Source organism: Dromiciops gliroides, chromosome 6, assembly GCF_019393635.1.
Source record: "Dromiciops gliroides isolate mDroGli1 chromosome 6, mDroGli1.pri, whole genome shotgun sequence".
Classification (NCBI taxonomy): domain Eukaryota; kingdom Metazoa; phylum Chordata; class Mammalia; order Microbiotheria; family Microbiotheriidae; genus Dromiciops; species Dromiciops gliroides.
In genome coordinates this window covers 51,130,665-51,147,564 of record NC_057866.1, presented here as the reverse complement: position 1 = coordinate 51,147,564, position 16,900 = coordinate 51,130,665, and the positions used below count along the sequence as shown (strand labels likewise).

General features: G+C 37.1%; 1 pseudogene; it reads right to left on the bottom strand.

The window, feature by feature from the left end:
- Window positions 1-1,312: 1,312 nt before the first annotated feature.
- LOC122731978 lies at window positions 1,313-2,037 on the bottom strand (annotated as a pseudogene).
- Between the last annotated feature and the right edge of the window lie 14,863 nt (window positions 2,038-16,900).

Here is a 16,900-nt window from a genome sequence, read left to right as displayed (position 1 = left end):
AAAACTTTCTCTGCAGTTTTATTATATACAATTTGTAAATTGTGATCAGTGAAAACAATCATAACCTCTCAATTGTAATTATCAACAGTTTCCATAGAGTTTGAGACAGTAAAAGGAATTCACTTGAAGAAAGTGTGTTTGTTTAAATATAAAAAACATTGACGCAGATTTTTTTTCTTAATTCAACTACTCAATTCAACAAATATTTATTAAATGTCTACTAAGTGCCAGACATTGCCCGAGGCACCAGAGTTACAAAGATAAAAGCAAAATGATCCCTGCTTTTGATGAGCTTACACTCTACCAAGGAGATGCAACATGCACAAAAGTAAATAAATACAAAAACTATACATAACAATATGAAGCACCTTCAAGAGGGAGAGACCATTAATAACTGGGGAAAAGGGGAGGTTTTGCATTGATGGAACTAGGGCCATACTTTGAATGAAGCTCTGAATTTTAGAAGGGGAGAGGAGAGTGCCTTCAGATGTGGGAAGACCACTTGTCAAAGGCTAATGAGGCTAGCAATGGGCCCTGGAGTCAAAAAGCATGGTTTCAAGTATGCTAACTAGAGTAAGCCCTTTAAACCTTTTGAGCTTCATTTTTTCCATGTTTCAAATAGGGATAATAATACTTTGACCTAACTACCTCACAGGGTTATTGTGAGAACCGAATGACATAATACATGTAAACCACTTTGTAACCATATATTGATACATAAATACCAGCTATTATTATTAGTCTATCCTCAGTATGTGTCACCTTTTTCTAACAGTTTTCATATGTTTTGCTACATTAATTTTTGACCATTCAAACACAATCAACCAATCAATATGCAGTTATTTGGAGCATTTTATGTGCCAAATGTTATATACAATCTCAAAGTTTCCCAGCACATTGGACATCATTTGAACAAGATTTCAATTATAGAACAGGTCTTGCTCTCAACACTAATTTTATCATGTACAAAGTATGTTGTAATTCCATATCTTCATGACATTTTTCCCCCTTAGAGCAGGAATTCTTAACCTTGTTGGTGTCAGGAAGCACTTTGGCAATCTGGTCAAACCTTTGGACCCTTTCTTAGAATGATATTTTAAAATTCAGCAACTAAAATACGTCATTACAAAGGAAACCAGTTGTATCAAAATATACTTTAAAAAACAGTTGCATAGACAGTTAACAAACCCCTACCTTAGAGGAACCTAGACTGAGCACCAAAGACCTTCAACATTAAACAACACTCCTTCAATTGGTTATAATAAAGAGCCGAGGTAAAACTGGACTGTGTTACCCACTCAAGGAAGGAATCTCACAGAATAAAGAGGGCACCCAAGAGGTGAGAAACATAGCTAGAGAAGGCTTTGAACCTGCTTTTGGGGGACAGGATCTTGAGAAAAACAGTCAGGATACAAAGGAGATGAGGACAATCAGGAGAGAGCTGGTAAAAATCACTGTTCCAATAATAAACAGCTGATTTCCTTGAGGGCAAGTGTCCAAAGAGGCTAGGGTCGGGATCTGTGGGGCAGGGCAAGACAAGACATGGAGATATTGGAGTCAAAGAAAATTAACTGAGAAGCTGAAAACTGTGTATATCATCATGCTGAGAAAACCATGGGCAAAAAATGGCCATTACCACGGTGGGCTGCAGGCCCTTTTGGGCATAGTCACTGAATAGTACAAAAAGGGTGACAGCAAATATATAAGGGTGAAATATCATTGATACTTGGGGAAACTGTTCGGTGACAGTGGAAGCACTTGGGAAATACCTATGGACAAAGTGAACAGCTGCCCAGCATGCGTGCCAAAGTATAAAGTATTTGGGATAAATAGCAGAGATCCATATAAAAGTGAAGGCTAAAGAAACAGTGCTGAACACAGGGGATGTACCAACCTAGCTGTAATAACAGGATTGGACCAATTCTCCCATAGAATAATGGCATAGAACAGCAAAAAGAGAACCTCTCGTCCTTCTCCATTCAACAGCCACTCTTGGAGCAGGAACTTGAAGGTAGGGCTCTGATTTTCTCCAGCCATATCATCATTGACTTTTCTCCTTTGGAAAACATGGAAACAAGACAAAATGAGAAAAAGTTCCCAGCCAGAGCAATTTGGCTTTAGTATTCCCAGGGAGCTGCCCCACATTTCAATTTTGCTTTCAGGCAACAGATTTGGGGGACTGCCCTTAGAATCCTTGTTCTCATTTACTTTAACATTTCAAAGACCTCTAAAATGCATCTCTCCTTCAAGCTTAGAGCTGGTCTGTTGGAGTCTCTTCTCTTTGTCATATCTTACATGGCCTGCTTTCCCATCACTTGTACTTATCACTATTGGTAGTCTTCTCCTCCATTCTATCTCTACTGTCTCTAAAATGTTCACAATTTATAGTCCTCTTAAAATTTTCTTATAACTTTGAGATGAGCAGAATTTGATGATGTGTTTAAAGGCATAATTAATTATTCTAAGAAATGTATTCATGTAAGAAGGAAGTGGGACACTATTCTGAATACTTTAAAAGGAGAACACCCAATACTAAATAATTAAAGTATCAAACATTTATACTGCTTGATCCCTACAGCATTCTCTAGATCCTTTTCAGGCTTTCTTTTTCATTGGGAATAATGATGTGATTTCTAGGAACTAAGGTTTCCACAGGAATGGTGGATTTGGCTCCATTGACTATACATCCCATCATTCACTGAAGAAGCAACATGATATACTGGAAGACTACTGGACTTGGAGCCAGGAAGACCTGGGTTCATATACTCTCTCAGATATTTGTCAGCTGTATGACCCTTATAAGTTATTGCATTTCTCTGAGTGTCACTAACTCACATATAAATTGGTGAAAATATCATCTACCTCATGGTTTTGGTGTGATGATCACATTTAATTATTTAGTAAATTGCTTTGTAAACCTAAAATCATAATATTAATGCCAATTATTATAAAAATATTCACTAAGAACCTCCTCCAGTTATAGGCACCTCTGATCAGAATTCTTTTGGTAATCAAAATCACATGAATATGGAGTGGATTATCTTTTTTTTCAGCTCAGGTATATTATTATAAACTCACTTTCCAACTGTTTTCATAATTGTTCATTCTAATTTTCTCACCATTTTCATTTCTTTTGTATACTTGCTAGTAACCTGCTATTTTAAGTCAGTTCATCCTGTCTTCCCCAAGTGATTCATCTTTAAATTATGAAACACTGGCTCTTTGTTAAGCTATATAAAGGAGAAAATTTCAAAAGTATAATTCCCATTGTACAAAAATGTCTAGGAGAAAAAAAATATTCAGTAGATCTATATAGTGAATCTAATATCCGAGGCATTTAACTGAATGGATAATATAAAAATTGAGTCAATCTTTCCAAACCTTTAAAGGGAGGATAGATCATATCATAATAAATCAAGGATATAAAAGTCTGATATGTTTATAATTTTTTTCTGCAAATGGAATCTCTACCAAACTGTGCAAGTAAAATATTCCAAAATTTTAAAGTTTTTTGACATTTCTTTAATTCACTATTTAGTGTTTCCTATTGAAATGAAATGAAAATTTGCCACCCCTGAATCCCACTGCCATTGCTCCCACAGTATCTTGTACTTTACCTTGATACTATTAATCTTCTAAGTGGCAAAGCAAGTAAATTCCAAACCTTTTAAAATTTCAAAATGAAATCTTACTAGTTAACTCTCCCCCCCTCCCACTTTTGCCTATAGGGCTTGCTACAAATCAGTAAACTACTTACCAATTATCCATAAGGAAGTGACAATGGTTTTAGACGTGGCATTTAAATTTTCATTTGTGTTGAGTGACAAAGAGACAGGTAGCTTCTGGACCACCCCCCAAAAGTGTATTTCCTCAGTATTTGTCCTCAACTATTTGATATATAATGTTTGAAATTAATGAGTTTTCCCTTGTTATTTCTGGTAAAACTCAAGAGTCTCTAACATTCATTACCTGGAGGACAGGCAATACTCTATGATTTAGATATGCTATCAGTCTCAATTCTAGGTGGGGGCAGGGAATGAGACAAGGGGCCAGGTTTTTTTATTTTGTTTGTTTTACTCATCAATCCATAGAGTTTTATGCTAGAGTCACCAGTCATTTGGTAGCTAAAATCTCAAGAATATTAAAACTCAATGTGCACATACAGATTTACCATCAGCAAATACTGCCCTACTCCCTAAGGAACTATTACACATAAGCTACAAAAAGCCTTCCTAATCCAAGCCCAAGTCTAATTTTAGGTAAACAAATTTCAAATGAATTGAAAGGGATTATGCCAACAGTCTCAGTAATGACTATCCTCACTTTGCAATAAGATGTTATGATACTCGGTCTGATTGAATTTAAAGCTATTTGGGCTGCTTCTAGGAAATGTAACCTTTATATAATATTGTCAATGATGCCAATTCATCATATATCAATTCTGAATCCAGATCTGCAACTTACTACTAAGTGACCTTGAGCAATTTGCATAAAGTCATTGCCTCATCTGTAAAATTGGTTTGGAGTAGATGGCCTCTGAGGTCCTATTCAACTCTAGATCTATAATCCTATGTTTTAACTATATCTGTAAATATGAAATGTTTATGCATATGTACATCCTATACACACCAGGCATTTAAAATGTATTACTGTTATCTAAACGTTAACTTACTAAGAGTTATAAGAAATAGATTTTATGAAAAGATAAAAGAGAGACAGCATGCTAAAGGCTATAGACAGCCTACTTTGGAATCAGGAAAACCTGGGCCCAAGTCCTGCCCATATATACACACTGGCTGTGAAATTATCGTTCCACTCTATTTAACTTCTCAGTGCTACTTTCTAAGACTATAAGTTATAGATGATTAGCTACTCTGCATTGGGAAAAGGTGTTTACACACCAGGCCATTTATTCACACTGATGAAATCACAAGACCTGGACACACATTAAGAAAGATGATCATAGAAAATACAAATACTTGACTTTACTCATGTATCTGCACATTCATTAATTCAGAAATGCCCTCCAATTAAACCAGTCTTAACCCATCCATGGCTGCCTATCCTTAGTGACTCTTATTCTAGTCTTTCTCTAAAATTCATCATAGGAGACCAACCCAAAGTGCTGAAAGGCTTCCTCTCTTTCTCCCAACACACTGAAAATATAGTGGAATGCTTTGGCTGTCTATTTATTAGGCCTTAGCCTCACCACTCTACCTATGGTGTTTTATTTCTCTATCATGATGACATATTTTACTCATGTTCTTTATAGTTCCTCATTGTTATTTGCTGTATCCTGCTCACATCTACCATGTACCTTTGTATTCCCCTCTATGTGATATTCATTTTAATTTTTTCAGAGATATTTGTATTTCATGTCTTGTTTCCATTCAGCAATATCAGTAGCATGTTGGAATTAATAAAGATGGGTCTTTACTTTTGTGGAAAATTTGAGCTCCTTAGCTTTGCAGTTTACTAAAAAGCAGTCTAGTCTTCTCCTAATGTCCAACTCTACATCCAACTGATTGTTGTCTTACCATACTTTCAGTAGCAGAAACCCATCAAGATGGTAGGTTGTCTACAGGTTATCCATCCAAATGGATGTTGAACTGTAGGCAACAGATGTTTCTGATACACTTAATTGTTACTGTGTGGATGGTAGCCAAACTCTTCGAGTGATTACAGATCTCTTCCAGGACATCTTGCAATGATTTGATTGATTTAATTAGCACAATGCCATTCACAATAAGGGAGCATCTGGAGGACCTCACCACACACAAATGACATCTCTCTTTGACTTGTACTCTGTATTGGACTTTATCTATCACATGTGTGAAACACCTTTAGCAAGCATACATCTGCATATTTTATTCCTCTCATCATGTTCATCATCCAAGAGTAGTTGAACCATCTTAGTTTGATTTTATATGATTCAAGGAATCTTGGATGCTTTGATGTATGGGAAAACATCTTGTAAAAAAAAAAGGGAACTCATAGGGAAGCATTTGGTTCTATCAAATCAAATCTTTTCTCATAATCAACAAACGGTAAGAACAATGGAATCTTAGAATATACTTTTTTTTTAATCTTCAGCAACAAACATTTATTTTATTTTCAGTTTCATGTAAGGGTATTTTTCAACATTCATTTTCATAAGATTTAGAGTTCCCAATTTTTCTCCCTCCCTCCTTTTCCTCCCCTCTCCGCAAGATTGCAACCGGGTTATATATGTACAATCCACAAGTGTTCTTTTTTATCAGTTCTTTCTATAGGGGTGCATATTTAGCTTCCTCATTGGTTCCTTTGGATTGTCTTGGATCATTGCACTGCTGAGAGTAGTTAAGTCATTCACAATTGCTCATTGAACAATACTGCCGTCACTACACAAAATGTCCTCCCAGCTCTGCTCATTTCACTATACATCAATATTCATTAGTCTTTCCAGGTTTTTCTGGGATCATCCTGTTTTTCATTTCCTGTAGCACAAGACCATTCCACTACAATCATATAGCACAGTTTTTTCCATCATTCCTCAATTGATGGGCATTCCCTCAATTAACTGAGAATCTTAGCCTCCACCAAGAGTTGCTATAAATATTTTTTGTACAATTTTTCCCCCTTTTCTCTTTTTCATGATTACTATTGTTAACTGTTTCCCTTCCATCCTATTCCCTTCTCCATGATATTTATTCTATTATCCATCTTCTTTCATCCTATCCCTCTTCAAAAGGGATTTGCTTCTGTATGTCCCCTCCCCCACTCTGCCTTCTTTTGCCCCTCTCTCTTTATCCCCTTCCCCTCCTATTTTCCTGCAGGGTTAGAGAGATTACTCCACCCAATTGAGTGTGTACATTATTCCCTCCTTGAGCCAATTCTAATAAGATTGAGGTCTATGAGCCAATTCTGATGAGTGTTAGGCTCATTTACTACCCAGATTAAACAGATTACTACACCCAGTTGGGTGTATCTGTTAGTCCCTCCTTGAGGCAGCTCTGATGAGTTTGAGGTCTTTGAGCCTTTTCTGATGAGTGTAAAATTCATTTACTGCCCTCCTCCACTCCCATCTCTTCCCCCACTTCATAAGCCTTTTCCTGTTTCTTTCCTGTAGGATTTCACCTCTGCCCTTCCTCCTCCCCCAGTGAATTCCCTTCACCCCTCAATTTAACCCTAAAGATGTCATCACCTAGCTAAGTTACACAATGGACAAAGCATCACCCCTGGACTCAGGGGATCCCAGGTAAAGCCTGGCCTCAGACACAAGACAGTTGCCCACTGTATAACCCCAGGTATGTCCCCCAGCTCCAATTTTTTATGGTTCTCTAGGGTCTTGTACTTGAAAGTCAAATTTGCCATTCAGTTCAGGTCTTTTCATCACAAATATCTGAAAGTCTTCTTTTTCATTAAAGTTCCATTTTTTCCGCTGAAAGATCATGCTGAGTTTTGCTGGGTAGGTGATTCTTGGTTGTAATCCCGTTTCCTTTGCCCTCTGGAATATCATATTTTATGCCCCCCAGTCCTTTAATGTAGAAGCTGCTAGATCTTGTGCTATCCTGACTGGGGCTCCACAGTACTTGAATTCTTTCTTTTTGGCAACTTGCAATATTTTCTCCTTGACCTGAGAGCTCTGGAATTTGGCTATAATATTCCTAGGAGTTTTCCTTTTGGATCTCTTTCTGGAGGTGATCATTAGATTCTTTCAATTTCTATTTTAGCTTCTTCTTCTAGAATTTCAGGGCAATTTTCCCTGGAGAATATCCTGGAAGACGAAGTCCTAAGCTCTTTCCTTGATCATGGTTTTCAGGTAGACCAATAATTTTCAAATTATCTCTCCCTGGACCTATTTTCCAGGTCAGTATTTTTTCCTAGAAGATATTTCACATTGCCATCTATTTTTAAAATTCATTTGGATTTGTTTTATTGTGTCTTGGTTTCTCATAAAGTCACTGGCTTCCATTTGTTCAATCCTCATTCTTAGGCAATTACTTTCATCAGAGAGCTTTTGTTCCTCCTTTTACATTTCGGCCAATTTGACTTTCAAGCTGTTGAAATTTTTCTCATATCTTTCCTGCATCTCCCTCATTTCTCTTCCCATTTTTTCCTCTACCTCTCTAACTTTATCTTCAAAGTCCTTTTTGAGCACCTCTATGGCCTGAGACCAATTCATATTTTTCTTGGAAGCTTTAGATATAGGGGCCCTGATGTTGACATCTTCCTCTGAGGGTGCCCCTTGGTCTTCCTTGTTACTGAAGGAACTTTCTATGGTCCTCACCTTTCTCTGTCTACTCATCTTGCCTTTCTTTTACTTGACTTTTAGCACCTTAAAGTGGGGCACTGTTTCCAGGCTGCAGTATCCCAAGCTTAAGAAGTCCCAGGTGGTATGATTTAAGGAGAATCAGGTTCTTCACTCACCTGGCCTATTCCCTGGTCCTTAGATGACCCCAGACCAACTTGCTAATCAACCAGCTCTGTGTGTTGTGGTTGTCAGCTCAGACAAGCCTGTGGCCCTACCCCACCTGGGCCACTGCTACTCGATCCACCTCTCTGGTTCTCAGCAGGGGTGTAAATATCCAAGTTATGCGTTATCACCAGCATAGACCCCTGTAGTCTCCCCTTTGCCCAGGGGCTCAGCCCACTCCAGACTGTGGAGTTTAGTTCCAGGACACACTGGTGCTTCAGCTGATTCAGAGGCTCTGGGGGTCTCCTTCTCTGGTGAGGCCTTCCTGGGACTGGTTCTGTGTCAGGGTGACTGTGGGCTTGGGCTCAACTCTTGTGTTAGCACAGCAGCTCCCTCCTTCTGATCTTCCAAGCCGTTCTTGGTTAGAAGATTATTTCAGCACATTCTTCTGTAGTTTTGCTGCTCCAGGCATTTTCCTATGGTGTTATTTGGATGTGTTTTGCAGTGATCATGTCCATGAATTCTGGAGCTCACTGCCTTTCTCTTGCCATCTTGGCTCCACCCAGAAGTCCAGAAGATACTTTTTCATAGATAGGTCATCCAAGAATTAAAACAAACATGAAAACTTGGGCCCTTCTCCTGACTAAAAATCTTCAGTTGTTTCACATGCCTACTGAGTTAATTTAAAACTCATTTATCAAGCTGTCAAGGACATTCCACAATTTGTGGCTACCCATAATTTGCACCATATTACTACTTTCTATGCTCATACACAAAGTCAAACTGAATTCCTCTCTTACCCTCAAACTCAGCCTACTCTTTGCTATTCTCATACGGGCTTTTGTCATGCCTGAAATGTTCTTCTCTCCTCTATTCAGGCTTGATAAGAGTAATTTAATGCTATCTCTTCTGAGAAATTTTTTCCTAATTATCCTCAGTTGATAGCAACCTTGTCCTTCAGATCTCAAATGACTAAATCATTACCTCAAATGTACTTAACATATTAATATCACAGTTTTTCTATTTATGTGTCAATTTCTTGCTATAAGCTCAATGAGAGTGAGAAATATGTCTCATATAAGTTATGTATCTCCCCCATCATCTAGTTCTACAAGCAGTAGTCAAGACAATATTTCCTCTGAAAAAATTCACATTTTGTCAAAGCTGTCACATAATTTGGACTATAATTTCTTCTTTAACCTTCTCCTTGCTCCTCAATACTACTTCCAGAGAGACCCTGAATGCCTACATTTTTTTGCTTCTCTTCATTGAATCTATATTAACCAGTCCTATAGCCACTATAGCTATAGTCCTATAGCTGTCAAAAAGCAGCTATTGTTCTCTACTGTCCCATTCTTTTCCATCTTCAATGACAAGCTCTTTCTTTCTACCAAACCATTAATTTGGGGGGGGGCACAGGGCATGAGGGTAAGTGACTTGCTCAGTGTCACACAGCTAGTAAGTGTCAAGTGTCTGAGGCCGGCTTTGAACTTGGGTCCTCCTGAATCAGGGCTGGTGCTTTATCCACTGCAACACCTAGCTGCCCCCTCAAACCATTACTTTTAACCAGGCCTCATTAGCTCCAAAACACAAAAAACCCCAAAAAACCAACAAACAAAAAAAAACCATGCCCTGGACCTCTGTGACCTTCTTGTTTATGTCATATTTATTTTTTGCATGAACATTTTATTTGCACACATTATTTTCCTCTCACCTTTCTTCCCTCCACATTCCCCAACCTCTAATAGGGCTTTTGGTTTTTAGTGGGACCTCTTGGCACTTAATCTGCCTCAATTTACTGAGTCCATTATTTTCTTTCTGGCCATATTCAATTCTGTCAAGCACAGATTCCATGATAAACTATTTATTATTGCCCTCACAAAGGAGTTTAAAACTACCTTATCCTTAATCATAACCCTTAACCTTTTACCATCTATGTGATAACAATGCCTCAACTCTGAATACTCCTTACCTTTTTACTTTGTTCATTTATGATCTTAGAACATTAGTTGAAAAAATGATGGTGGAGAAGAAAAACAAATAGAATAAGGCATAGTTTCCGTAAACTAAGGCAAAATAAACAAAGTAATTCAAAGTTAAGGACAAGGAAGTCAACCCCTGATTACAACCCTAATCTCCACTACACAGATGATCAAAATTCAGATAAGAACGCACAATAGCTAACAGAATAAAGTAGTACCATTACATTTAAGAATAGCTTTGGATTGGGCAGAGTCAATATGGCAGAGGAAAGGCAATGACTCGCCTGAGCTTTCCCCAACACCCCTCCAAATACCTTCAAATAATGCCATAAGGGAATTCTAGAGCAGAAGAACCCACAAAAGTATAGGGTAAAAATCATATTCCAGTCAAAGACAACTTAGAGGGTTGCAGGAAAGGTCTGTTGTGCCAGTGTGAGAGTGGAGTGCAGGCCACTGCAGTGCAGATCCAACCTCAGCACAGACTTAGCCCCAGCAACCAAGAGCTGTCCTTGGGAGTCTCTAAATCAACAGTAGAACTCAGTCCACAGATGGTAAAGGGTCTAACAGTTAGCTGGAAGGAGATTACAGAGGTCCTTTTTGCCAGAACTGAGGCAAATGAATTAGACATGGCCATTTAAATTTTCATTTGTGTTGAGTGACAAAGAGACCAGTTGCTTCTGGACCACCCCCCCAAAAGCGTATTTCTCCAGTATTTGTCCTCAACTATTGAATATATAATGTTTGAAATTAATGAGTTTTCCCTTGTTATTTCTGGTAAAATTCAAGAGTCTCTAACATTCATTACCTGAGGAACAGCATAAGATTTAGAGTTCCCAATTTTCTTGAATTAAAGGACTTAGAATGAGAAGGGACCTTCAATAACAATCTTATCCAGTTCCCCTCATTTTGTAGACAAGTGGAGCTGAGAGCCTCAGGATAGGAAATGACTTGGCCAAGATCTATAATTAATAAATTCCAAAGAATCAAGGTATTATTTCTCTCAAATGCAATGTGCTTTCCAGTCGCACCATATAGCCTCATTAATTTCTGGATATGTGTACTATCTCTATGCTTGTGAGGACAAGCCCAGTGATGCACTAGAGGTTTATCACTGGAGGACCATTGACTTCCAGAGAGACTGATAACAAAGTTAGACATGCAACCTTGATGAGCTTTAACCAGAGCAATCTTTGAAGACAAGGATACTGGATCACAGTCTTGGGTGGCAGTCCCAGTCAGGGGAGGAGCACAAGCACATAAGAACTTACAGCCACAATGGAGCAGTTCTCTGTTCATAGTGCCAGGGCAGAAAAGCAGGCCTGTGGTTCGCTTGCAGAGCAGATCACAGGACAGGAGAGTAGTAAACATACCTCTCCTTAAATCATAACACTTTGGAAGAACTAAGGCCTTACAAATTCCTAGGAAGAATATTTAAAAAACAGCTGCTCAAAATGCCTGAAGCTTGGGACAGGGTGCCCTCCACACTGCAAGCAGTGCCCCACTTTAACAAAGAGTTAAAAGTCAAGAAATGGGCTGGGAAAATGAGCAAACAGAAAAAAAAATGCTGAACCAAGAAAGTTTCTACGTGACAAGAACAAAATATACCCTCAGAAGAAGGTAACAAAGTCCAGGCTCCTACATCCAAAGCTTCCAAGAAAAATTTGAATTGGTCTCAGACTGTAGAAGCACTCAAAAAATTACTTTGAAAATAAGTAAGAGAGGTAGAGGAAAAAATGAAAGATAAATGAAGTGATGCAAGAAAATCATGAAAATAGTCAACATCTTGGTAAATGAGACACAAAAATACTGAAGAAAATGCCACCTTAAAAAACAGACTGGGCCAAATGGTAAAAGAGGTACAAAAGCCAACGATGAAAGAATGCCTTGAAAAGCTGAATTGGCCAAGTGAAAAAGGATATACAAAGCTCTCTGAAGAAAATAATTCCTTAAAATTAGGATTGAGCAAATGGAAGCTAATGACTTTAGAAGAAATCAGGAAACAATAAACAGAACCAAAAGAATGAAAAATAGAAGCAATGTAAAATAGCTCATTGGAAAAAACAACTGACTTGGAAAATAGATCCAGGAGAGATCATTTGAAAATTATTTGACTACCTGAAAGCCATGATCAAAAAAGAACCTACATATCATCTTCCCAAGAAATTATCAGGGAAAATTGCCCTGACATCTAGAACCCAAAGGTAAAATGGAACTTGAAAAGAATCCACCAATCACAATCCAGAAAGAGAAAGTTTGATTTTCAAATACTAGACCCTAGCGAAGCATAAAAAAGTAAACAGGAAAAAGAAATCATAAGGGATATTAAAAACTGTTTATATTCCTATATGGGAAGATGATCACTTGTAACTCATAAGAACATTTTCATTATTGGGCAGCTGGATGGAGTATATTTAGACAGAGGGCACAAGTGTGAGTGGATATGAAGGGATGATATCTTTAAAAAAATAAAATTAAGGGGTGAGAGATGCACTGGGAGAAAGTGGAATGAAAGTGGGAGAAGTGGAATGAGGTAAAGCATCTCACATAAAGAAACAAGAAAAAAGTTTATATAGTAGCGGGGTAAGATGGGGGAAGTGACTGAGGAGTGAATGAACCTTACTCTATCAGAATTGGCTTAAAGAAGGAATAACCTACACATTCAATTTGGGTATATAATCTATCTTACCCTTGAAGGAAAGAAGGAGGGAAGGGAATAAGAGCATATGTGATAGAAGGGAGGGAAGATTGGGGTAGGGGCCAAGCAGAAGCAAAGCACTTTTGAGGAGGGAAAGGGTGAAAGAAGATGGAAAATAGAGTAAATGTCATGGGGAGGGAATAGGATGGAGGGAAGCAAGTTTGTCTGAGAGACCTCATTTCTTAAAGGCATAGAGAACTGAGTCAAATTTATTAATTACCTAAATGATAGATGATCAAAAGATAGGAAGTTTTTCAAATGAAATAATCAAAGCTACCTATAGCCATATGGGAAAAATGTTCTAACTCACTATTGATTGGAGAGATGCAGGTGAAAACAATTAAGAGGTATGACCTCATACCTATTGGATTGGATAATAGAACAGCAGAGGAAAATGACAAATGTTGTAGGGTATAGGGGGAAAATGAGACATTAATGCACTCTTGGAAAAGTTGTAAACTGATTCAACCATTTCTGTAGAGCGATTTGAACTAAAGCCAAAGGTCTATAAAATCATGTACACTCTTTGACCTAGTAATACCACTACTAGGGCGTATCCAAAAAAGAGATTAAAAAAACCCAAAAAGTTGCATTCAAAACTGGGGAGATGGCCCATCATTGGGGAATGGCTGAACAAATTTTGGAGGAGATTATGAGGAACACAATTGTGCTATAAGAAATGATGAGCAGATGCTATCAGAAAAACCTGGAAAGTCTTACATGATCTGATGCAAAGTGAAATGTACTGTATATAAATAACAGCAATATTGAATATCTGCTGTGAATGACAGCTATTTCCAGCCATACAATGATCCAAGACAACTCTGAAGGACTTATGAAAAATGCAATCCATCTCCAGAAAAAGAACTGAATTGTGTCTGAATACAGATCAAAGCATAATTTTCAAGTTCCTTTTTCTTAAGGTTTTTTGTCTGTTTTCTTTCATAACCTAATATGGAAATGTTTTACATGACTACACATGTATACATATTGAATTGCTTGCATTCTTAAGGGAGGAAGGAAGAGAATTTGGAACACAAAGTTTGTTTTTTGGTTTTTTTTTTAACACAAAGTTTAAAAAATCATCATTAAAATTGTTTTTACATGCAATTTGGGGGAAAAGCAAAATTCTAAATTAAAGGGGAAAAATTGTAAAAAGAAAAAAATAGCTATAAATCAAATAGAACTAAAAAATACTAAATTACCTTACAATATTAAAAAGGAAAAAACCCTATAGAATAAATAAAATATTATAATTCATCAAAAAGAAAAATTTATAACAATAAGAATAAAAGGTAGCCTGATTATGACATTAAATGTGAAAAGGCTAAATTTGCCTATACAAAGAGATTTATAAGTGAAATTACAAATAAAAATACAAATGTCTATTAAAAACAGATTTAAAATAAAAATGTCACTGATATGCTAAGTTACATAAATTGCTGCTATACTAAACTTAATAATATATAGAAAAACAAATTTAAGAGTATCAGTGTTTCAATTATGATATCATATAAAGCAGAATTTAAATAAAAAGCTGATCATAATAAATAGAGGGTTTGTGATTTCAATACATCTATAACTTAGTAGATATTCCTGAGGAATGAGGAGATTAAATGACTCATCTATACACAGTGTTACAGGTGAGATTTGAACCGAGGTCCTCTTTATTTAAAGGCCAACACTTTCTCACATTCTACCTTGCAAGTAACATAAATCATATATTACATATAATCAGTATTACATAATACTAAAAGGCCCCAAAATAATTAAAATAAAACCTTTAAATTTAAATAGGAATATAAATAGCAGGAAATAAATAGTTTATTACACCCATAAGTCAAAGATCTGTGATGGGAACTCTGCTAATACAAAGAGGTTAAGTTACTGGCCCATGATCACACACATAATGTCAGAGTCTATCCCCTCTCCATCCTACTCACAGCTATCAAAGTGATTTCTCTAAAGCCTAGGTCTGACCATATAATGCCCTGTTCAATAAACTACATTATTTATGACACTTGAGATCAAATACAAAATTTTTCTGTTTGACAACCTGACTCTAACCTACCTTACCGGCATTATGAGTGGTGATTGGTTGACCCCTGTAATCCTTACTACAGGAGAGGCTGAGGCTGGTGTTGTTATAATATAACATTCTGATTTATATGACATCATACCACTCGAGCTTGGGAGTTCTAAACTTCAATGGACTAAGCCAATCAGGTGTCCAAAATTGAGAAATGGTTTGTTATAAGATTAAGCTTGTGGTCTTGAGACCACCATGATGGTTTCCCCTTAAGGGAGGCTGTGAGATCTCATAGAAAGATAAGCTGGTGGTAGATAAAATAATATTTTGGGGGACACATATTGTCAATATTTTCTCAGGAATATATTCTATAAGTTCATAGCCTTCTTCAATATTAACATTCATCCTTCAGACATTTTATTTTTCCTATATGATAAGATAAATTAATTTTTTTGAAATAGTGCAGATTATTACATTTATTTTTGGTCATTTTTAATCTCAATAATTTTGGTACACCACTCTAGATCTAAGCACCAGCTTAGATAATTCCAAATATTAATTCTTCCAGACTGTGAACTCTTTAAGAGAAGGGATTGTTCTGCTTTGTATACCATCACTTAACACAATGCATGGCGCATAGTAAATGCTCAATAAATACTTGTTAGGTTCAGAGCCAAGATGGCCAAGTGAGGAAGCAACCCACTGCAGCTCTCCCAGATTTCCCCTCTAAACTGACATAAAAATTGCCTCTGAACTCACAGAGGAACAGGGAAACAAGCTACCAGCCCAACAGGAGAGGTCTGTCTTACCTGGGTGGGAGGGAAGTGAGGTCCAGGAGCACCAGCAACAGAAACAGCTTTTGGGCTCATAGCAGAGGCCTACAACAGACCTCTGAGCCTGCAGAACAGTAGTGAAGCCTTCCCAAGAAGGTCAGCAACAGATTCCCACCCCTGGTGATCCCCCAGCAAGAGAGTATGTCCAGAGCAAAAGCAGTCCCAGGGATTTAGCATATCACAAAAAAAAAAAAAAAAATTACTATTCAAGGGTCTGTTAAAAGACTAGCAGGTTACTGTAGCAACCTAGCAGCAGGTTGCCACCACAGGACCTGAAGATCAAAAGGACCACTCCTCCAGGGCCCAGCTGACAAAAAATGAGTAGAAAAAAACAAAAACAATAAAAAAACAACACTGAAAAAAGTTTTGACTATTGACAGCTAATTCAATAAAAGGAATCTCAAGACACAAATATAGAGAGGACAGTAACAAATGACTACAGATGAACCTTCAAAGAGAAGTACAAATTGGTCTCAGTCTAATATAAATTCCTCGAAAAGCTTATAAAGGACTTTGAAAATCGAATTCAGAGAGGTTGAGGAAAGACTGGATGTGATGCAGCAGAATCATGAAAAGAAATACAAAATATAATTTAAAAATACAAAAAATTACTGAGGAAAATAATTCCTAAGGAACAGATTTGGCCAAATGGAAAAGGAATTACAAAAAGTAATGAAGAAAATAATTCTTTAAAAATTAAAATTGAACAAATGGAAACTAGTGACTCTATAAGACACCAAGATGCAGCAAAATAAAATCAGAAAAGAAAAAAAAATAGAAGAAAATGTAAAACTTCTCACTGAAAAAACAACTGACCTAGAGAATAGATCCAGGAAAGATAATATAAGAATTATTGGACTACCTGAAAGAGGTGACCAAAGAAAAGTCTGGATAATATCTTTGAAGAAATTATCAAGAAAAATGCCCTGAAATATTAGAACCAGAGGGCAAAATAGATATTGAAAG